This window comes from Trachinotus anak, unplaced genomic scaffold (assembly GCF_046630095.1).
Source record: "Trachinotus anak isolate AG129_WGS33_773 ecotype Australia unplaced genomic scaffold, CSIRO_AGI_Tana_v1 ptg000026l, whole genome shotgun sequence".
Taxonomy (NCBI): Eukaryota; Metazoa; Chordata; class Actinopteri; order Carangiformes; family Carangidae; genus Trachinotus; species Trachinotus anak.
In genome coordinates this window covers 282,348-299,699 of record NW_027273877.1, presented here as the reverse complement: position 1 = coordinate 299,699, position 17,352 = coordinate 282,348, and the positions used below count along the sequence as shown (strand labels likewise).

Here is a 17,352-nt window from a genome sequence, read left to right as displayed (position 1 = left end):
ATTACAGCACAAATTTAAGAAAATGTGATTCACTAATTAGATGCTCTTTCCCTTTTCTTCTTCTGCTCGTCAATATTCTGTCATTTTTGCACTGATTGCATCATTAAACTCAACTCAAATCACATTGACTTCTGCACATTATATCTCCATTAGAGAGAAAAATTGCATTGAAACGAATGAATGTTTCTATCATCCGTGAATAAATTACGACTGGACACAACTCCCACAGCATAAAAACAAGTAAACACAGTGAAGCAGCCTGTGGAGTCAGCACTGATCGACACACTGTGAGGACTGTGCTCTGTGTTGAACAGCCTCTATAAATAAAGCTGAGTGGAGATGAAGGGTAAATGGCTCGTGCAGCAGGACGGTCCTCCACTAATGAGGCGCGGTTCATTGAGGGTTTGGTGATTAGAGGCTGCGAGCGAGCCTGGATCCCTCTGCGGCTGCTCTGTGTGACACCATCAACAACAACAACAACAACAGTCGGAGCTCGTTTTGAAAGGAGGGGGCTCTTCGGTCCCATGCAGGTACAAAAATCTCCACAGAAAGAAAAGCATGGAGCCATTTTCTGGCGGCTTTTAAAAGGCAGAAAAAAAAACCTATTATCATAATAACTTTTTATACACCAGAGTTTGACAAAAGAGTATCTGATATGGATTTACACTTTAGCCGCCTTTTAAATACAGTTTAAAAAGGCTGCTTGAGAGTCGGTATAATTGGTTTCCTCTGCACCAGCTTCCATCAGTCTAACAGCCCTCCCTCTTTCATCTCATTGACAAAACCCACTCAAATGAAGAGTCCTAAAGCTGCCGTCAGGAAGCAGCTCTGCAGCCGACGACGAGAGGAAGAAAAACCTGTCCCGTCAGATTACCTGCACTTGAGGATTCAGTGATGACTGTCGGAACAGTGTGGGGAGTTTTACTGAGGATCAGAAAGGTTTAACGTCTGGCTGTGCAGCTACGTGTTATCAATGTGAGGAGCTCCCTGCGTCTACATCCACACATTTCACACTGACTTTCAAACAGTCTGTCTTAAAGGTGTTTGTGGCTGTGTGCTCGGCTGTTTGCATGAAAACAGAGAAGTAGTGAAGTTAAAAGCTCGAGAAGATGAACTGACCACATCTGATTATCATTTCATCTGTTTTCCAAACTTACATTAGAAATAGGGCCAGTGTTACATTCCCCGACTGTGCAAATTTGTAACTCTGACCCATTAGATCCACCATCACATTCAGAAGATCAAATCAAACATCTGCCAGAGAGCAACGACCTCAAAGGCATCGCCGCGTCGACCGAGGCTCAGAGGAAACTTTACTTTGATCTGCTCTGCTGAGGGAAGTTGTAAAAACTGGACGATCAGACTCTTTCAAAACAGAAAAGATACCACATGCTGCACTGATGCCTCCCTGCTCCCCCCTCAGTCATGCCTGAGGGGGCTTTTAAAAGGATGCACCCACAGGTTCCAACCAGGCAGCTAATTAGACCGAGCGGGAAATGCTGGAGAGGAGTGAGGAATGACCTCTTTTACAGCAGAAATTAAACGCATCATCCTAATTCATCTCATAAAAATCTGGTGTCAGATTTATATCTAAGTGAAATGTGTCTCCTCCTTATTTCTTCTCCCGTCACTTCTCCTGCTTCAAGCTTTTTATTTGAATTTCATAAGCCTTCACTTTCAGCCCCCAGTCTTTCTGTCATTAGCTCTCATTCAGCTCATGCTCTCACGTTGGACTAAAATATTTCAGTCACATCCCAAAAGCTGGAGGATTTTAGGAAACGTCAAACATCTCTCTGCCTTTCCTGTTGGTACACAGAGCGCAGGACGAATGCTGCAGCAGCTTCAGAGCCAGGAAAGCGATGGGATTTATCTGACTGCCCTCCTCATGCCTTCTCATTCTGCTCTGTCAGGGGCCGAGGGGGGGATATGATGGATATCTGTGAGGCGAGTTATGAAGTGACTGGAGATCAGTGCAGGGGCTCTGATATCCATGCAGCAGGCCGGAGTCACCTTGGACCTGCACCTTTTAGAAAAAGGATTTCTCACATTTTCAGCGTCTCAGACTCAGATGGACACCGGCTAAATCAGTCCGGCTGATGTTTTCATTTATTCCACGAGATGAGAGGCCAGCTACACTTCAGCAGACTGAGCCGAACCATCCTCTGTTCAGTACATTATTCAATTACACCTTTGTTTTTGTATATTTCCTTCAAAAGTGTCTCTGAAGTCACTGTTTTCACATGTTAATTTGCAAACAAGACCTGCGTCCTTGTGCAGAATGTTTTATTCTTGAACTTGGAAACAATTAAAATGAACAAATTACATCTTCGCCTCAAACTCCACCCCCTGAGGAAGACCACAAGATGTTTTTGAAAACTGAAAAAAGCTGTTACACCATCTGTTACAAATAAAAAATCTCTTCAGCTCTTTATGGAACATAATCTGTCCCCAGGAAGACTTTCAGTGTGCATGTAGCACAGACACAACTAGTTGAGTAACTGATTTGTTCATTATTAATTGTTGTAGCTTCTCCAACGTGAAGATGTGCAGCTTTTCTCTGACTGAGCAGCTCCTGGATCTTTACATCCGACCCCAAAATCTGTTTGGCTGCTTGGCTCCACAATACCTTTGCTATTCTTTTGTCACTACCCAGAATTCCCTACCATTGGTGAGGTGGGTTAACAGAGACTCAAGGTTTTCATGCAGCAGCTTCTTAAGGCGATGAGGTGATCAGGCACAGGTGTGTGGGAGAATTGGCAGGAGCAGGAATCAGGAAGCCACGCCCACAACATCCAACAGGAAGGAGAACACAGTGGAAACACAAAGCAGTGAGGTGAAGGTAAAGCAGAACGCCAACACATACAAGTAGCTACAAGGCATCGTATGTGAACATCCTGCAGGGGATTGGGAGATGAAGCTCCTCACCCTGATCCTGATCCTAAACTCCTTCAGTGAGGATCTGAAAGTAGAGCAGCGTCTTCAGGCTCAGTCGTCTCTTCAACATGACAGTCAAGTGCAAAATGACCCTGAACTTGAACTCATGACATGTGAATGAAGAGACTCTGGGACTTCAAACTCTTTAAGGTCACAGCACGAAGAAGCAAACAGATCTACATCATCAGCAAAAGGCATGAGGTCTGCAGATGGTTACGTCTCCACAGAAGCAGTTATACACACATCAGATGGGTAATAAGCCTGCCAGTGCTGTCATGATGTGTTTTAATACTTGCATATTAAGCAGATAAACCCTGGAGTCTCTCACAGAGTGGGAATGCAGACGCCTCCTGAGAAGCCTGGCACAAAAAGCTGGGAGTTGCATTGAGAGATAAACTGCTGGATGCAGCTCTCTGAGCGCGGCCGTTGCTGCCCTGTAGTTCAGCTCTTATTAGAGGCCCAGACTGGATTGGACGCAACTATTCATCTGGGCTGAATGGGAACTGTGGGATCTGAAAAGGAGCTTTCTATTCACCGCTTTATCAAGCAGCCCCGCTATCACTTTGCATCAGAATAACCAGCGTTTGCTTGTCAGCCAGGTTGGTTATGGGAAGAAACACCAGGAATTTGGTTTCATTTCAGATGCTGCATGAATGCAAACGCAGGAATTCCTCAAACCGTGGTGACTGAGAATTTGTTCTAAATACTTAAAATACCAGCAGAGAAAGCAAAAGGCTGCAGAGAGGATTTTCTTTGTCCCTCAAACAAAAACGGTGGTGGAAGCCCTGTAGTGCATGTTGTGAAAAAACTGCAAAAAGGTCTTAGAAAACTTCCAAATGATCATTTACCACAGCAGCAAAGAGCAGTTCTCACATTACTGAAGTAGTTTTCCTCCACCTCCATCATACTGCCTACGATTGCCCATTTCTGACTTTGATTAGTTTCACTCTTGAGTGCTGTAACATCCACGCTTATCACTCATGAAATCAACAAGTGTTTTCCCACAGCCTGACTGTCGTCCTAACACACCAAAGCAGAGTAATGCAGAGTGTGACACTGCAGCAAATCCAGTGTTTTTGCAGACAGAACAAGAGATTTCATGTTCAAGTGCTCTTCTTCTTCCTCTTCTCTTCTCCCCCACCCATTTCTCCATCTCCTGCCTCCATCTGTCCACACTTGAGGCTGCACAACCTGTTCACTGGAAATTACTTATTCATCACTTGCTCAGTCGTAGCAGCTGGAAAAGGCCATGGATTAGAGGGGTGTAACACACTCATACACAAACACACACCTGAATTCTGCAGCCTCTTCTGACCTTGCACAGCATTTTTAAGGATTTAGTGTTAATTCCTCAAATTAGGAAATTTGCATAAAAGCAAACCATAAATCATTTCAGTAATCCTTTGGAAGTTTGGTCAGTGGCCAGTTTCAGGAAAAGGCTGAATATCTGCAGCCTTTATTCAAAATGTCTTGTGTTTTCAGGTTGTTTTCCTGAAGAACATTGGCTTTTTATTCACGCTCCTGATTTGAGACCCCCATCTGCAGTGAACGTGATGACACCAAATGATGCTACTTTCTGAAGGGTGGCCTTTAAATCCTTAAATCCCCAAATCCCTGGTTACTAAATGATTAACATTTCACTGCCTGGATCCTGTGCAGCAGCCACATGTCTACGGTGCTCATCTTCTGCTGCTCTTATCCACAGGAATTTAACAAAGAGAGCCAAAGGGATTTAGAGTTTCGCTCAAGGACACTCAGAAAGATACAGGATGATTAACACAGGGTAATGATGTTTCCTCAGTGCAGATGGATGGGGAGTGTTTGGCAGCAGCTTCAAATGTTATAAATTCATCTTGTAAGATGAAAAGGAGGGATGCAGCATCTTGATGGGGTCAGATCTGTTACAGCTCAAGCTAAAGCTCACAACTCATCCTGAAGCGTGTCCTGAGAATATATTGAATAACCTTGTGAATGGCTGTCTTTGTATTTGATAGATTTATGCATCTGTAAAAGCTGCTCTTAATAACTCAGTCGTCAGTGTTTCTGCACTGAAGCTTTAGATTAAAGCTTCATCCAGGCTAAAGGTAGATGTCCATGTGTTTGTGATTATAAAGCAGGTCTAGGTTCTATATTAATGCTGTGAAAGTATCAAAGCCTCAGTCCACAGAGAAATGCACACAGCCTGTATTCAGAAACTGAGCCTTAAAACCAGCTGTCAGGACTTCTGGAACTTTGTGATGTCAGAACAAAGCAGTCACCACCCTCAGCCATGTGCACTGCAACTTATGATTCATCATTTAGACTAAAATACAATGTCCAAAATAAATGAAGCGACCCATCAGAAGTTCTCTGACCTTCAAATATTCTTGTTTTGATCAACCATCAATCCAACAAAACTTTTTAATGTGATAATGAGCAGCTGAGGGAATATTACCTGAGGTCCACACAGAATCTCTAGAGTTACCCCTCATTTCCATTTGTGCCACTGAGTTTCCTTCCCCTGCTTTAAATTCATAATTAAATCCAACATATCACCTGTGAATCGTCTGTGGCTTTCACATGGCTCATTTTAAAGGACAGATTTGTCTTTGACTTTGTTACTGGAGTCCAACGCAGCTTTAAATTCATATTTAAATAAATATGTAAGAAAAGGGGCTGCAGCTTTAAGATGGAGATCAAATTATTTTCAAAGGTGAAATGTGTCTTTGACTGTGTGTTCAACTCTGGCCTGAGGTGATTACTTCAGTGTGAAGACACACAGTTTACAGCTGGGGGCTAAATCTCATCTGGGGCGTCAGAGACGACCCAGTGATCGATCAATAGAGCCACACGAGGGGGGATACAGGGAGTCTGCACTGCAGCTGGATCCTCTCTGTGGGTTCACCTTTGTAAAATCATTATCTCTGAACCCTCACCAGAGCCCTCTTCAGTTCAATGCCAATTACCCAAGATCCTCTCTGTCCAGAGGTTTCCCATGGCAACCCGAGCTGTCCACCTGGATCACCTGTGCGAGTTTAAAGAGGTCAGTGAGAGAGCAGCAGTAAATGGGCTTCTGCAGGAGTGAGCAGTTTCTTATTCTGATTTATAATTTATGTTCATCACCACACGTTATTAAACAGTATTGTAAGATGTGAATTACAGGGAGGCAGGCAGTGTGTGTGTGTGTGTGTGTGTGTGTGTGTGTGTGTGTGTGTGTGTGTGTGTGTACTCTGTAAGTTCAGTTAGCTGTGGCTGTTGCAGCAGTTTCTGGTATGACTGACCACTGACTCTGCAGCAGAAGAAGAGTGCTCTTCCTGTTTGAATAGACCCAGTGTCTCACTTGTGTCCAGTACTTACACTGACGTCTCAGCATTAACGTGGTAATGATTTACTCCTGTTAACACTCTTCCAGGTGCACCTACGCCCTTGCTCACCCACTTCTATTGCCATTAATCTCACACTTCTTCACTGCGCCCGGCAAAATGTTTTTTGGCCTTCATTTGCCCGAGCTCCTCCCACATCGATCACAATTATCAGCCTTGATAGATGAAGTTGCTACGGAAACAAGACATCCGCTTTATGAGGTCGGTCAACTACCGGAAGTCATCAAACTCAGCTTTAATTTCATCAGGAGAAGTGTGTGTGTGTGTGTCTGAGTGTGTGTGGCTGCTCAAATCTGCCAGAAGTTTATAGGGCCTCCTGACGTCGTGTAAATCTTGTGTAACTATGTGAGCTGCTGAAGCACGGAGACTCACTGGGAGGCCAAGAGAGAATTAAAACTCAATAAAAAGGTTAAACAGCCATTTCACCTCTGAACCAAACACAGACTGAGTGAGGAGGGCGGCTGATATGTGGAGATGTTTAGTGTTCAATGAGCTGAAGAGATGTTTAAGTAGAGCAAGAGGATAAAACTGCAGGGGCTGGGGGGTTAAAATCACAGTTTCAGTTCAACGTGAAGGTGCTGGACGGGGTTCAGGTCGGGTCACGTTTCTCATCGTCAGACTGGGAAAACCATTTCTTTATGGAGCCGGTTTTTGTGCTGAGATGTTAGTTCCTCAAGACTAAGAGTCGACAGTCAGGCTGACAGCTTTGTGAGGCTGTAAAGAAAATCTAACTGTTACAGAGACAGTTCTGCTCTGATTCATCCTCTGGGGACCATGAATGTCTGTACAACATTGCACCTGATCTAATGTAACGGTGGAAATCCAAGAGCAAATATGCTCAAACCTCTCTGCCTATAAAGGTTTGAAATATTGAGTGAAAACCCGAAACTGGCTGAGAAAAAATGAGCTCTATATATTTGAAATTGAATAAACTCTCTTGATTTGGCCTTGCAGGAATTAGCCAGAGTCCACATCAGGCTGAATCGCTGTCAGAGCCGATTACTGCATGAATCATTTCAGACTTCACAGGGAGACTCATCGATTTGAAGCTGAAATTAAAAAGCAAATTAGCTGTCAGAAGCTGCACAGTTTGGCTGAAACTCTCTTGCTCATGGACTCCACAGGACACAAAGAGTCTCCAGAATCACCCAAGGACACGTGCATGATTGCACCGGTGACCCGTCAGCGACAGGAAGTGCCCTCCTCTGATGTGGGCGCTGAAGACAGCTGCCGCAGTGAAGGCTTGAAACAGAACTGAAAGAAAGAGAGCTCATTATGATAATAGGAATCGGCCGGGGAGCTTTTCAATGAGATTAAAAACAACTTGATTAACCCGTCTGTCAGTCACACAGCTCTGCCGTCAGCCACTTTGAAATCCTGTGAGTGAAATGAGAATCACAGCGTCCAACGAAGACAACGAGATGAAGAAATCTGAAGTGCCCGACTTAACGAGGGACTGTTGGGCCAATTCACCTACTGACACGACTGCCAATATGTTGACACAGAGAAAAGAAATTACTCTTAAATTTCTCCTTTAAATCATATTATACATGAATCTTTGAAAGCTGTGGGATCCCAGCTAGAATTTAAAATAAAGTGAAGTGGGTTTCCACAGTGTTTGCAAGGACTGGCAACACATCACTTCCCTCAGGATCAGCTTACACAGGTATCACTGAGGACGTAACGCTGCTCACCAAAGTTAAGTGTCATTTTTATAAGATAAGACCGTAATGAGAAAAGCAGCCTGTGCTGTAGTGTTGATGCTGATGGCTGCTTAAAACTTTTTCAATGTTGCTCCAAGAGTCTGAATCATTAACTGAAACTTAAAACAAAAAGAAAATGTGGTTGTTGTGCTGGTGTCTTTGCAGCTTCTTTCAGCATCAACCAGAAAAGTAAACCAAGGTTGAAACATGATGAATTTAAAGTTAGGGGGAAACATGACGATTATCTGTTGATCGGTTTTAAAAGATGAAATATAAGAGTTTTCAATGAAGTTGCATCTGATGGTTTCTTCGACATCAATAATCCCCCATGAAGGCTCTGGTAAAATCAGGGCGGCGATGTCCCAGCCTCTCTGAGTATTTGAAGCTTTGCTGTTATGACCTGACGGGAGCTTAGTGTTCACCATATGGTGTTGTGGTTGTTCAGGAGCTGTTTTTGTGTTTCCGTGGGAAGATTAGCTCTGTGTGGTCACTGTCATGCTGGGCGTTCACGACAAGACTGTCGATGTCTTCACTGCTGCGTGGATTGACTTTCTGCTTCAGTTTAATGTCCTGCAGACTTTATCGATGGTGATAAGTGTGTCAGACTAAATACTGTTAGATTTATATTCATTAGAGTGACAGGAAATTAAAACCACAAAGATTCATGCTGACAGTGTTTGAAAGTTGTTTGTCTTGTGTCTGAATATTTGATTACGACAAGACTTGTTTTGTTAAAAATGTAAGGAGAGTTTTTAGTTTAGTCCAAATCTGGGAGCAGTTCAGATCAACAGGTTTAATGTTATGGGTAAAATGATCTACTGCCTCCATGTTGTTAAACAATCCAAAGTAACAAATCTAAAATCCCTTCAGAATAAAGTCTGTCCACCAAGAACATTTCCACTCTTGTTACTCCCCCAGGTATGCTGCATCAGCAGCTAATGAGATAGCCCTAATCGCTTGCCTATGAATATGGGTTTTTTAAACAGGCCAAACTGTGGAAGATGATTCCAGATTCACCAAAGATGAGCTTTTGTTTTGCAGTTGAAGCATGGGATGGATAAACGGCAGAGATTTCAACTTTAGGTTTTGCAGGAAGTCAGTGGAGGGATGCAAGAACGGGGTAATGTGTGGTTCTAATTAATAGCCTGGCAGCTGTAATCGATTAACAGTAACTTCACTGAGGAGTGTGTAGAGAGAATTACAATAATCACGGGAAAATGAAAATGAAAGTGAGGATTAAGAGTTCAAGATCTATATAAAATGAGATCAGTAATCCTAAATTCCAGTCACGAATGTCTCATGAGCTTTCTCAGCTCCTCTCCAACTTTTCTGAGGTCCGTCTGATTCTCTGACTCACTCAGACGTAACCAGCCCCAGCTCACCTCACGTCTGAAAACCTCGTCTGGGACAAGGTCGGATAAATCGGGTCTGGAGCGGCGCTGACTGCTTACGAAGGAGGAGCTTTTCTCCAAATATGGTGCTTCCTTCCTCTGCGTCAGGACTTCCACCAGCTGTGAGATCTGTCTGTGATCTGATTCACTTAATTAACTGACTAGCAGGCTAAAAATGACTCAGCCAGGGTTTGACAGGCAGTGAAAAACTACAAATGATCCAAAACAATGCTGGTGTAAAAAGTCACTGTCACTCCAAAACAGTGACATTTGAATGACATGTAACTAGTCTGATGACTTCAGACTCTCCCTACATCGCCTGATGCTAAACTAAGTTGTAGAAGTGATATTTGGTTCATTTGAAGTGGATTAAAACTGAAAATGAAAATGTTTTATTGCACTGCAGGAAACCACATGTGCAAAAAAGTGAAAAAATGTGCATCTCGTTTGAATTGAGTAAACTGTTTCTTTCAAAATAAGGGTAAATCGAAAACAAGATGGTTTCTATTGCAGATTTCATCACTTTTTATGAGATTTTTTTGTGTCCATGTTACATCAGGACATTCAAGAAAGCTCCTGAAGTACATTGTATATATGTACATTGTAACTTGTATTCAAAAAGGTGAATGTGTCCTTCACCAGTGAGTAGGGTTTGCGAGAAAAATAAGATCTAAAGGATCAGAGTGAGACTAAAGAGCTTAAAGTGGATAGTGATTCATCACCGTCCTTTATTCAGCCTGATGTGTTTAGTCTCTAAACCTGTTTATTGTCTCGTACTTTGTTTTCCCATCAGTAGAGGAAGTAGATATGTAGGCCATCAGGTAGGTGTGTGTGTATGTGTGTGTGTGCAGAGGATAGAGCACTCAGATCCAGGAGCCTCTAATCCGATGGGGGGGGGGGGTGAGAGTGGAGGCAGGAGAGGATTACGGGATTAGGGAGGGACAGATGCGACATGAGATAGCCACTCTGCAGCTGGCACGTTCGGGGTTGCCATGGAGATGGCGAGGGTGCAGGTTCAGATCTAACCGCTAATCGATAGAACACCAAAAACGATATCAGTTTCATTCATTAGAACATAATTTGACATCATCTGCATACAGGAGTATTTTCTCACACTAACACTACAATGCAATCAATACAAACTATGTAAACATTGTCCCACAGTTCTCCAGTTCTCCCCCTGATATCAACCACAATTAACATAAAAAGGTCTCTGAAAGGACTTCGTGAGTTGCTACAGTTTTTGCACACGTTCAATTATTTCCAATTAACTGGTAGCATGACCGTATTCTACCAAAGTTAGATTAGATTAGAGTCAAATCTCAGAGTGCAGCAGGTTAGCTAATCTGAAATGTGTCTTTCTGTGTAGTGATAAATTACAGGTAAGAAGATGATTTAGTAGAAGCAAAAACAGAAGTTTCCAACCATAGACTTGTATTCACCTCTTGTATTCTCGTTTTAGTAAATTACACTAGAAATCAACATCATTCTTGTATAAACTGCATAATTTCACAATACTTACTGTCTCTATTTTAAGAGACTGAAAGGTGAAATTATGGAATCTACATCCATGTTTTTGTAGAGTCTGTCCTTGTTAATTTCTGAAATAACCATGTCTAATATCATTTTGACCTTGTTGTTCCAGGCATGATTGATAACTGGTTAGTAAGTAACTGAACTATTATTAAATCATTTGTGTCTGCCAACACAACTAAAACTGTCAGTGAGAGTCAAACTCCACATCGTCCAGGTTTAAAAAACAACAATAACATCATGTTTTTTCGTGAAAAAAGGTTGTTTCCATCAGCTCTGACATTTAGTTTTTCTCTCAGTTTAATAAAAGTCAGGTTTGAAGGGCGACTCTGAGACTCAGTAACTTATCAAGATGAATGTTGTTTTGTAGTAAGAGTGTGATGGAGAGACAGGAGGAGACAGGAAGACAATCACCTACTCTGAGCTCCAGGCGACAATAGACAACCTTCACAAATCACCTGAGTGGCTTGATTGCAGCGATAACTCAGTATAACACCCAGCACAGTCACACTCACAGCAGCCCTGACCTTTCACAACAACACTTTCCTCCCCCGTATTACCCAGGTTCATGACAGTTTGTGAGCCGCTGCAGTGTGAACAACCAAATGAGCCAGATGGGATTTGGGATTGAATGACAGATTGAGGATTCGTCCAGATTATGCTGTGATCAGCAGCCAGACATACACATGCTCTGCCAGGGTGTAATCCAGCGGAGGGAAACACCAGCCAGGACGGGCACCATGATACCACCGGGCATTATATCAACTGTGCTGTGGTCAACAGCAAGGCTGCAGCCAGAAGAGGAAGAGAAATGACCTAAAAACCAGTGCTTATTTAAAAAAATATTTGTTTAAGCCTTCATTCATAGAAGGGTGGAAAGGGAAAGGAAACAACATGCAGGAAAGAGTACAACCAGCCAAGAATTGAACCTGGATTTACCTGCACAACACTAGTGCACAGGTGGTGTGTGCCATAACCACTTGGCTATCAGGTCTCTCTAAAAATGCTGCTTTTTTGATTGTACAAATATTTTCTGTCTAATAAAGTAGAGGATGCTTGTTTGAAAATTATGTACAATTTTATACTGCAAACTATTTTCTTCAAAAAAATACTGACTACAGCTTTTGTAAAGAGTAACAAAGAGAGAGACAAACAGGAAAGTTGGGATGATGCATCAAAAGGGCCACAGGCTGGATTCAAACCCAGGCCTCTGTAGCAAGGACTAAGTTTAAACAGCATGCTCTCTACCAGGTGAGCCACTGAGGACTGCTGCCACTGATAGGGATGTTTAGGATGTCAACACCTCCCTCTACTTAAAGAGCATGTTTTTGTTTTTGGTTGTCTTAAAACGCAATATCCACAAATCAGAATACAAATTCATGACTTGCAGAAAAGAGCACATGCAGCCAGGAATCAAACCTGGGACCTCCTGCTCCACATCTGTGCTCCTGTGGTGTGTACCCTAACCACTTGGCCATCAGGTCACTTAAAAAAAACACACACAGCTTGTTTTGACGATGTCTTGTTAGAAAAAGCTTAGCCAACAAATACATTATAATTCATGATATGCTGCTGCCATCTAGTGGTGAATTATCACTATCATGAGTACTGTAGAAAGCAGGACTTTATTCTCTTACAAGTTTCACTCCTGAACGAGCCACTGAGACTCACTGTTTTTGAGAAGGATGTTCAGGATGTCGTCTGCTTCAGTAGTATGTTTTTGGTTGTTTTAAAATGTCACATCCACAAATCAGAATACAAATTAATGACTTGCAGAAAAGAGCAAAAGCAGCCAGGAATCAAACCAGGGACCACCTGCTCCACACTACAGGTCATGTGGTGTGTGCCATAACCACTTCGCTATCAGGTGACCCTAAAACCACTGCTTTCTTTAATTAGGTTTGGTTAGGAAAGGTTATTGTACAAATATTTTCTATCTGATAAAGTAGAGGATGCTTGTTTGAAAATTATGTACAATTTTATACTGCAAACTATTTTCTTTGGAAAAATACTGACTACAGCTTTTGTAAAGAGCAACAAAGAGAGACACAAACAGGAAAGTTGGGATGATGCATCAAAAGGGCCACAGACTGGATTCAAACCCAGGCCTCTGTAGCAAGGACTAAGTTTAAAGAGCATGCTCTCTACCAGGTGAGCCACTGAGGACTGCTGTCACTGACAGGGATGTTTAGGATGTCAACACCTCCCTCTACTTAAAGAGCATGTTTTTGGTTGTTTTAAATGTTCCATCCACAAATCAGAATACAAATTCATGACTTGCAGAAAAGAGCACATGCAGCCAGGAATCAAACCTGGGACCTCCTGCTCCACATCTGTGCTCCTGTGGTGTGTACCCTAACCACTTGGCCATCAGGTCACTTAAAAAAAACACACACAGCTTGTTTTGACGATGTCTTGTTAGAAAAAGCTTAGCCAACAAATACATTATAATTCATGATATGCTGCTGCCATCTAGTGGTGAATTATCACTATCATGAGTACTGTAGAAAGCAGGACTTTATTCTCTTACAAGTTTCACTCCTGAACGAGCCACTGAGACTCACTGTTTTTGAGAAGGATGTTCAGGATGTCGTCTGCTTCAGTAGTATGTTTTTGGTTGTTTTAAAATGTCACATCCACAAATCAGAATACAAATTAATGACTTGCAGAAAAGAGCAAAAGCAGCCAGGAATCAAACCAGGGACCACCTGCTCCACACTACAGGTCATGTGGTGTGTGCCATAACCACTTCGCTATCAGGTGACCCTAAAACCACTGCTTTCTTTAATTAGGTTTGGTTAGGAAAGGTTATTGTACAAATATTTTCTATCTGATAAAGTAGAGGATGCTTGTTTGAAAATTATGTACAATTTTATACTGCAAACTATTTTCTTTGGAAAAATACTGACTACAGCTTTTGTAAAGAGCAACAAAGAGAGACACAAACAGGAAAGTTGGGATGATGCATCAAAAGGGCCACAGACTGGATTCAAACCCAGGCCTCTGTAGCAAGGACTAAGTTTAAAGAGCATGCTCTCTACCAGGTGAGCCACTGAGGACTGCTGTCACTGACAGGGATGTTTAGGATGTCAACACCTCCCTCTACTTAAAGAGCATGTTTTTGGTTGTTTTAAATGTTCCATCCACAAATCAGAATACAAATTCATGACTTGCAGAAAAGAGCACATGCAGCCAGGAATCAAACCTGGGACCTCCTGCTCCACATCTGTGCTCCTGTGGTGTGTACCCTAACCACTTGGCCATCAGGTCACTTAAAAAAAACACACACAGCTTGTTTTGACGATGTCTTGTTAGAAAAAGCTTAGCCAACAAATACATTATAATTCATGATATGCTGCTGCCATCTAGTGGTGAATTATCACTATCATGAGTACTGTAGAAAGCAGGACTTTATTCTCTTACAAGTTTCACTCCTGAACGAGCCACTGAGACTCACTGTTTTTGAGAAGGATGTTGAGGATGTCGTCTGCTTCAGTAGTATGTTTTTGGTTGTTTTAAAATGTCACATCCACAAATCAGAATACAAATTAATGACTTGCAGAAAAGAGCAAAAGCAGGCAGGAATCAAACCAGAGACCACCTGCTCCACACTACAGGTCATGTGGTGTGTGCCATAACCACTTCGCTATCAGGTGACCCTAAAACCACTGCTTTCTTTAATTAGGTTTGGTTAGGAAAGGTTATTGTACAAATATTTTCTATCTGATAAAGTAGAGGATGCTTGTTTGAAAATTATGTACAATTTTATACTGCAAACTATTTTCTTTGGAAAAATACTGACTACAGCTTTTGTAAAGAGCAACAAAGAGAGACACAAACAGGAAAGTTGGGATGATGCATCAAAAGGGCCACAGACTGGATTCAAACCCAGGCCTCTGTAGCAAGGACTAAGTTTAAAGAGCATGCTCTCTACCAGGTGAGCCACTGAGGACTGCTGTCACTGACAGGGATGTTTAGGATGTCAACACCTCCCTCTACTTAAAGAGCATGTTTTTGTTTTTGGTTGTCTTAAAACGCAATATCCACAAATCAGAATACAAATTCATGACTTGCAGAAAAGAGCACATGCAGCCAGGAATCAAACCTGGGACCTCCTGCTCCACATCTGTGCTCCTGTGGTGTGTACCCTAACCACTTGGCCATCAGGTCACTTAAAAAAAACACACACAGCTTGTTTTGACGATGTCTTGTTAGAAAAAGCTTAGCCAACAAATACATTATAATTCATGATATGCTGCTGCCATCTAGTGGTGAATTATCACTATCATGAGTACTGTAGAAAGCAGGACTTTATTCTCTTACAAGTTTCACTCCTGAACGAGCCACTGAGACTCACTGTTTTTGAGAAGGATGTTCAGGATGTCGTCTGCTTCAGTAGTATGTTTTTGGTTGTTTTAAAATGTCACATCCACAAATCAGAATACAAATTAATGACTTGCAGAAAAGAGCAAAAGCAGCCAGGAATCAAACCAGGGACCACCTGCTCCACACTACAGGTCATGTGGTGTGTGCCATAACCACTTCGCTATCAGGTGACCCTAAAACCACTGCTTTCTTTAATTAGGTTTGGTTAGGAAAGGTTATTGTACAAATATTTTCTATCTGATAAAGTAGAGGATGCTTGTTTGAAAATTATGTACAATTTTATACTGCAAACTATTTTCTTTGGAAAAATACTGACTACAGCTTTTGTAAAGAGCAACAAAGAGAGACACAAACAGGAAAGTTGGGATGATGCATCAAAAGGGCCACAGACTGGATTCAAACCCAGGCCTCTGTAGCAAGGACTAAGTTTAAAGAGCATGCTCTCTACCAGGTGAGCCACTGAGGACTGCTGTCACTGACAGGGATGTTTAGGATGTCAACACCTCCCTCTACTTAAAGAGCATGTTTTTGGTTGTTTTAAATGTTCCATCCACAAATCAGAATACAAATTCATGACTTGCAGAAAAGAGCACATGCAGCCAGGAATCAAACCTGGGACCTCCTGCTCCACATCTGTGCTCCTGTGGTGTGTACCCTAACCACTTGGCCATCATGTCACTTAAAAAAAACACACACAGCTTGTTTTGACGATGTCTTGTTAGAAAAAGCTTAGCCAACAAATACATTATAATTCATGATATGCTGCTGCCATCTAGTGGTGAATTATCACTATCATGAGTACTGTAGAAAGCAGGACTTTATTCTCTTACAAGTTTCACTCCTGAACGAGCCACTGAGACTCACTGTTTTTGAGAAGGATGTTCAGGATGTCGTCTGCTTCAGTAGTATGTTTTTGGTTGTTTTAAAATGTCACATCCACAAATCAGAATACAAATTAATGACTTGCAGAAAAGAGCAAAAGCAGCCAGGAATCAAACCAGGGACCACCTGCTCCACACTACAGGTCATGTGGTGTGTGCCATAACCACTTCGCTATCAGGTGACCCTAAAACCACTGCTTTCTTTAATTAGGTTTGGTTAGGAAAGGTTATTGTACAAATATTTTCTATCTGATAAAGTAGAGGATGCTTGTTTGAAAATTATGTACAATTTTATACTGCAAACTATTTTCTTTGGAAAAATACTGACTACAGCTTTTGTAAAGAGCAACAAAGAGAGACACAAACAGGAAAGTTGGGATGATGCATCAAAAGGGCCACAGACTGGATTCAAACCCAGGCCTCTGTAGCAAGGACTAAGTTTAAAGAGCATGCTCTCTACCAGGTGAGCCACTGAGGACTGCTGTCACTGACAGGGATGTTTAGGATGTCAACACCTCCCTCTACTTAAAGAGCATGTTTTTGTTTTTGGTTGTCTTAAAACGCAATATCCACAAATCAGAATACAAATTCATGACTTGCAGAAAAGAGCACATGCAGCCAGGAATCAAACCTGGGACCTCCTGCTCCACATCTGTGCTCCTGTGGTGTGTACCCTAACCACTTGGCCATCAGGTCACTTAAAAAAAACACACACAGCTTGTTTTGACGATGTCTTGTTAGAAAAAGCTTAGCCAACAAATACATTATAATTCATGATATGCTGCTGCCATCTAGTGGTGAATTATCACTATCATGAGTACTGTAGAAAGCAGGACTTTATTCTCTTACAAGTTTCACTCCTGAACGAGCCACTGAGACTCACTGTTTTTGAGAAGGATGTTCAGGATGTCGTCTGCTTCAGTAGTATGTTTTTGGTTGTTTTAAAATGTCACATCCACAAATCAGAATACAAATTAATGACTTGCAGAAAAGAGCAAAAGCAGCCAGGAATCAAACCAGAGACCACCTGCTCAACACTACAGGTCATGTGGTGTGTGCCATAAGCACTTAGCTATCAGGTGACCCTAAAACCACTGCTTTCTTTAATTAGGTTTGGTCAGGAAAGGTTATTGTACAAATATTTTCTGTCTAATAAAGTAGA

The 17,352-nt window shown here is 42.0% G+C and overlaps 1 protein-coding gene across 2 annotated transcripts in view; it reads right to left on the bottom strand.

Annotated features, from left to right (window-relative positions):
* Positions 1 to 17,352, bottom strand: part of sh3bp4a (SH3-domain binding protein 4a) — a 66,189-nt gene that overhangs the window by 25,010 nt on the left and 23,827 nt on the right. The window lies entirely within an intron of this gene.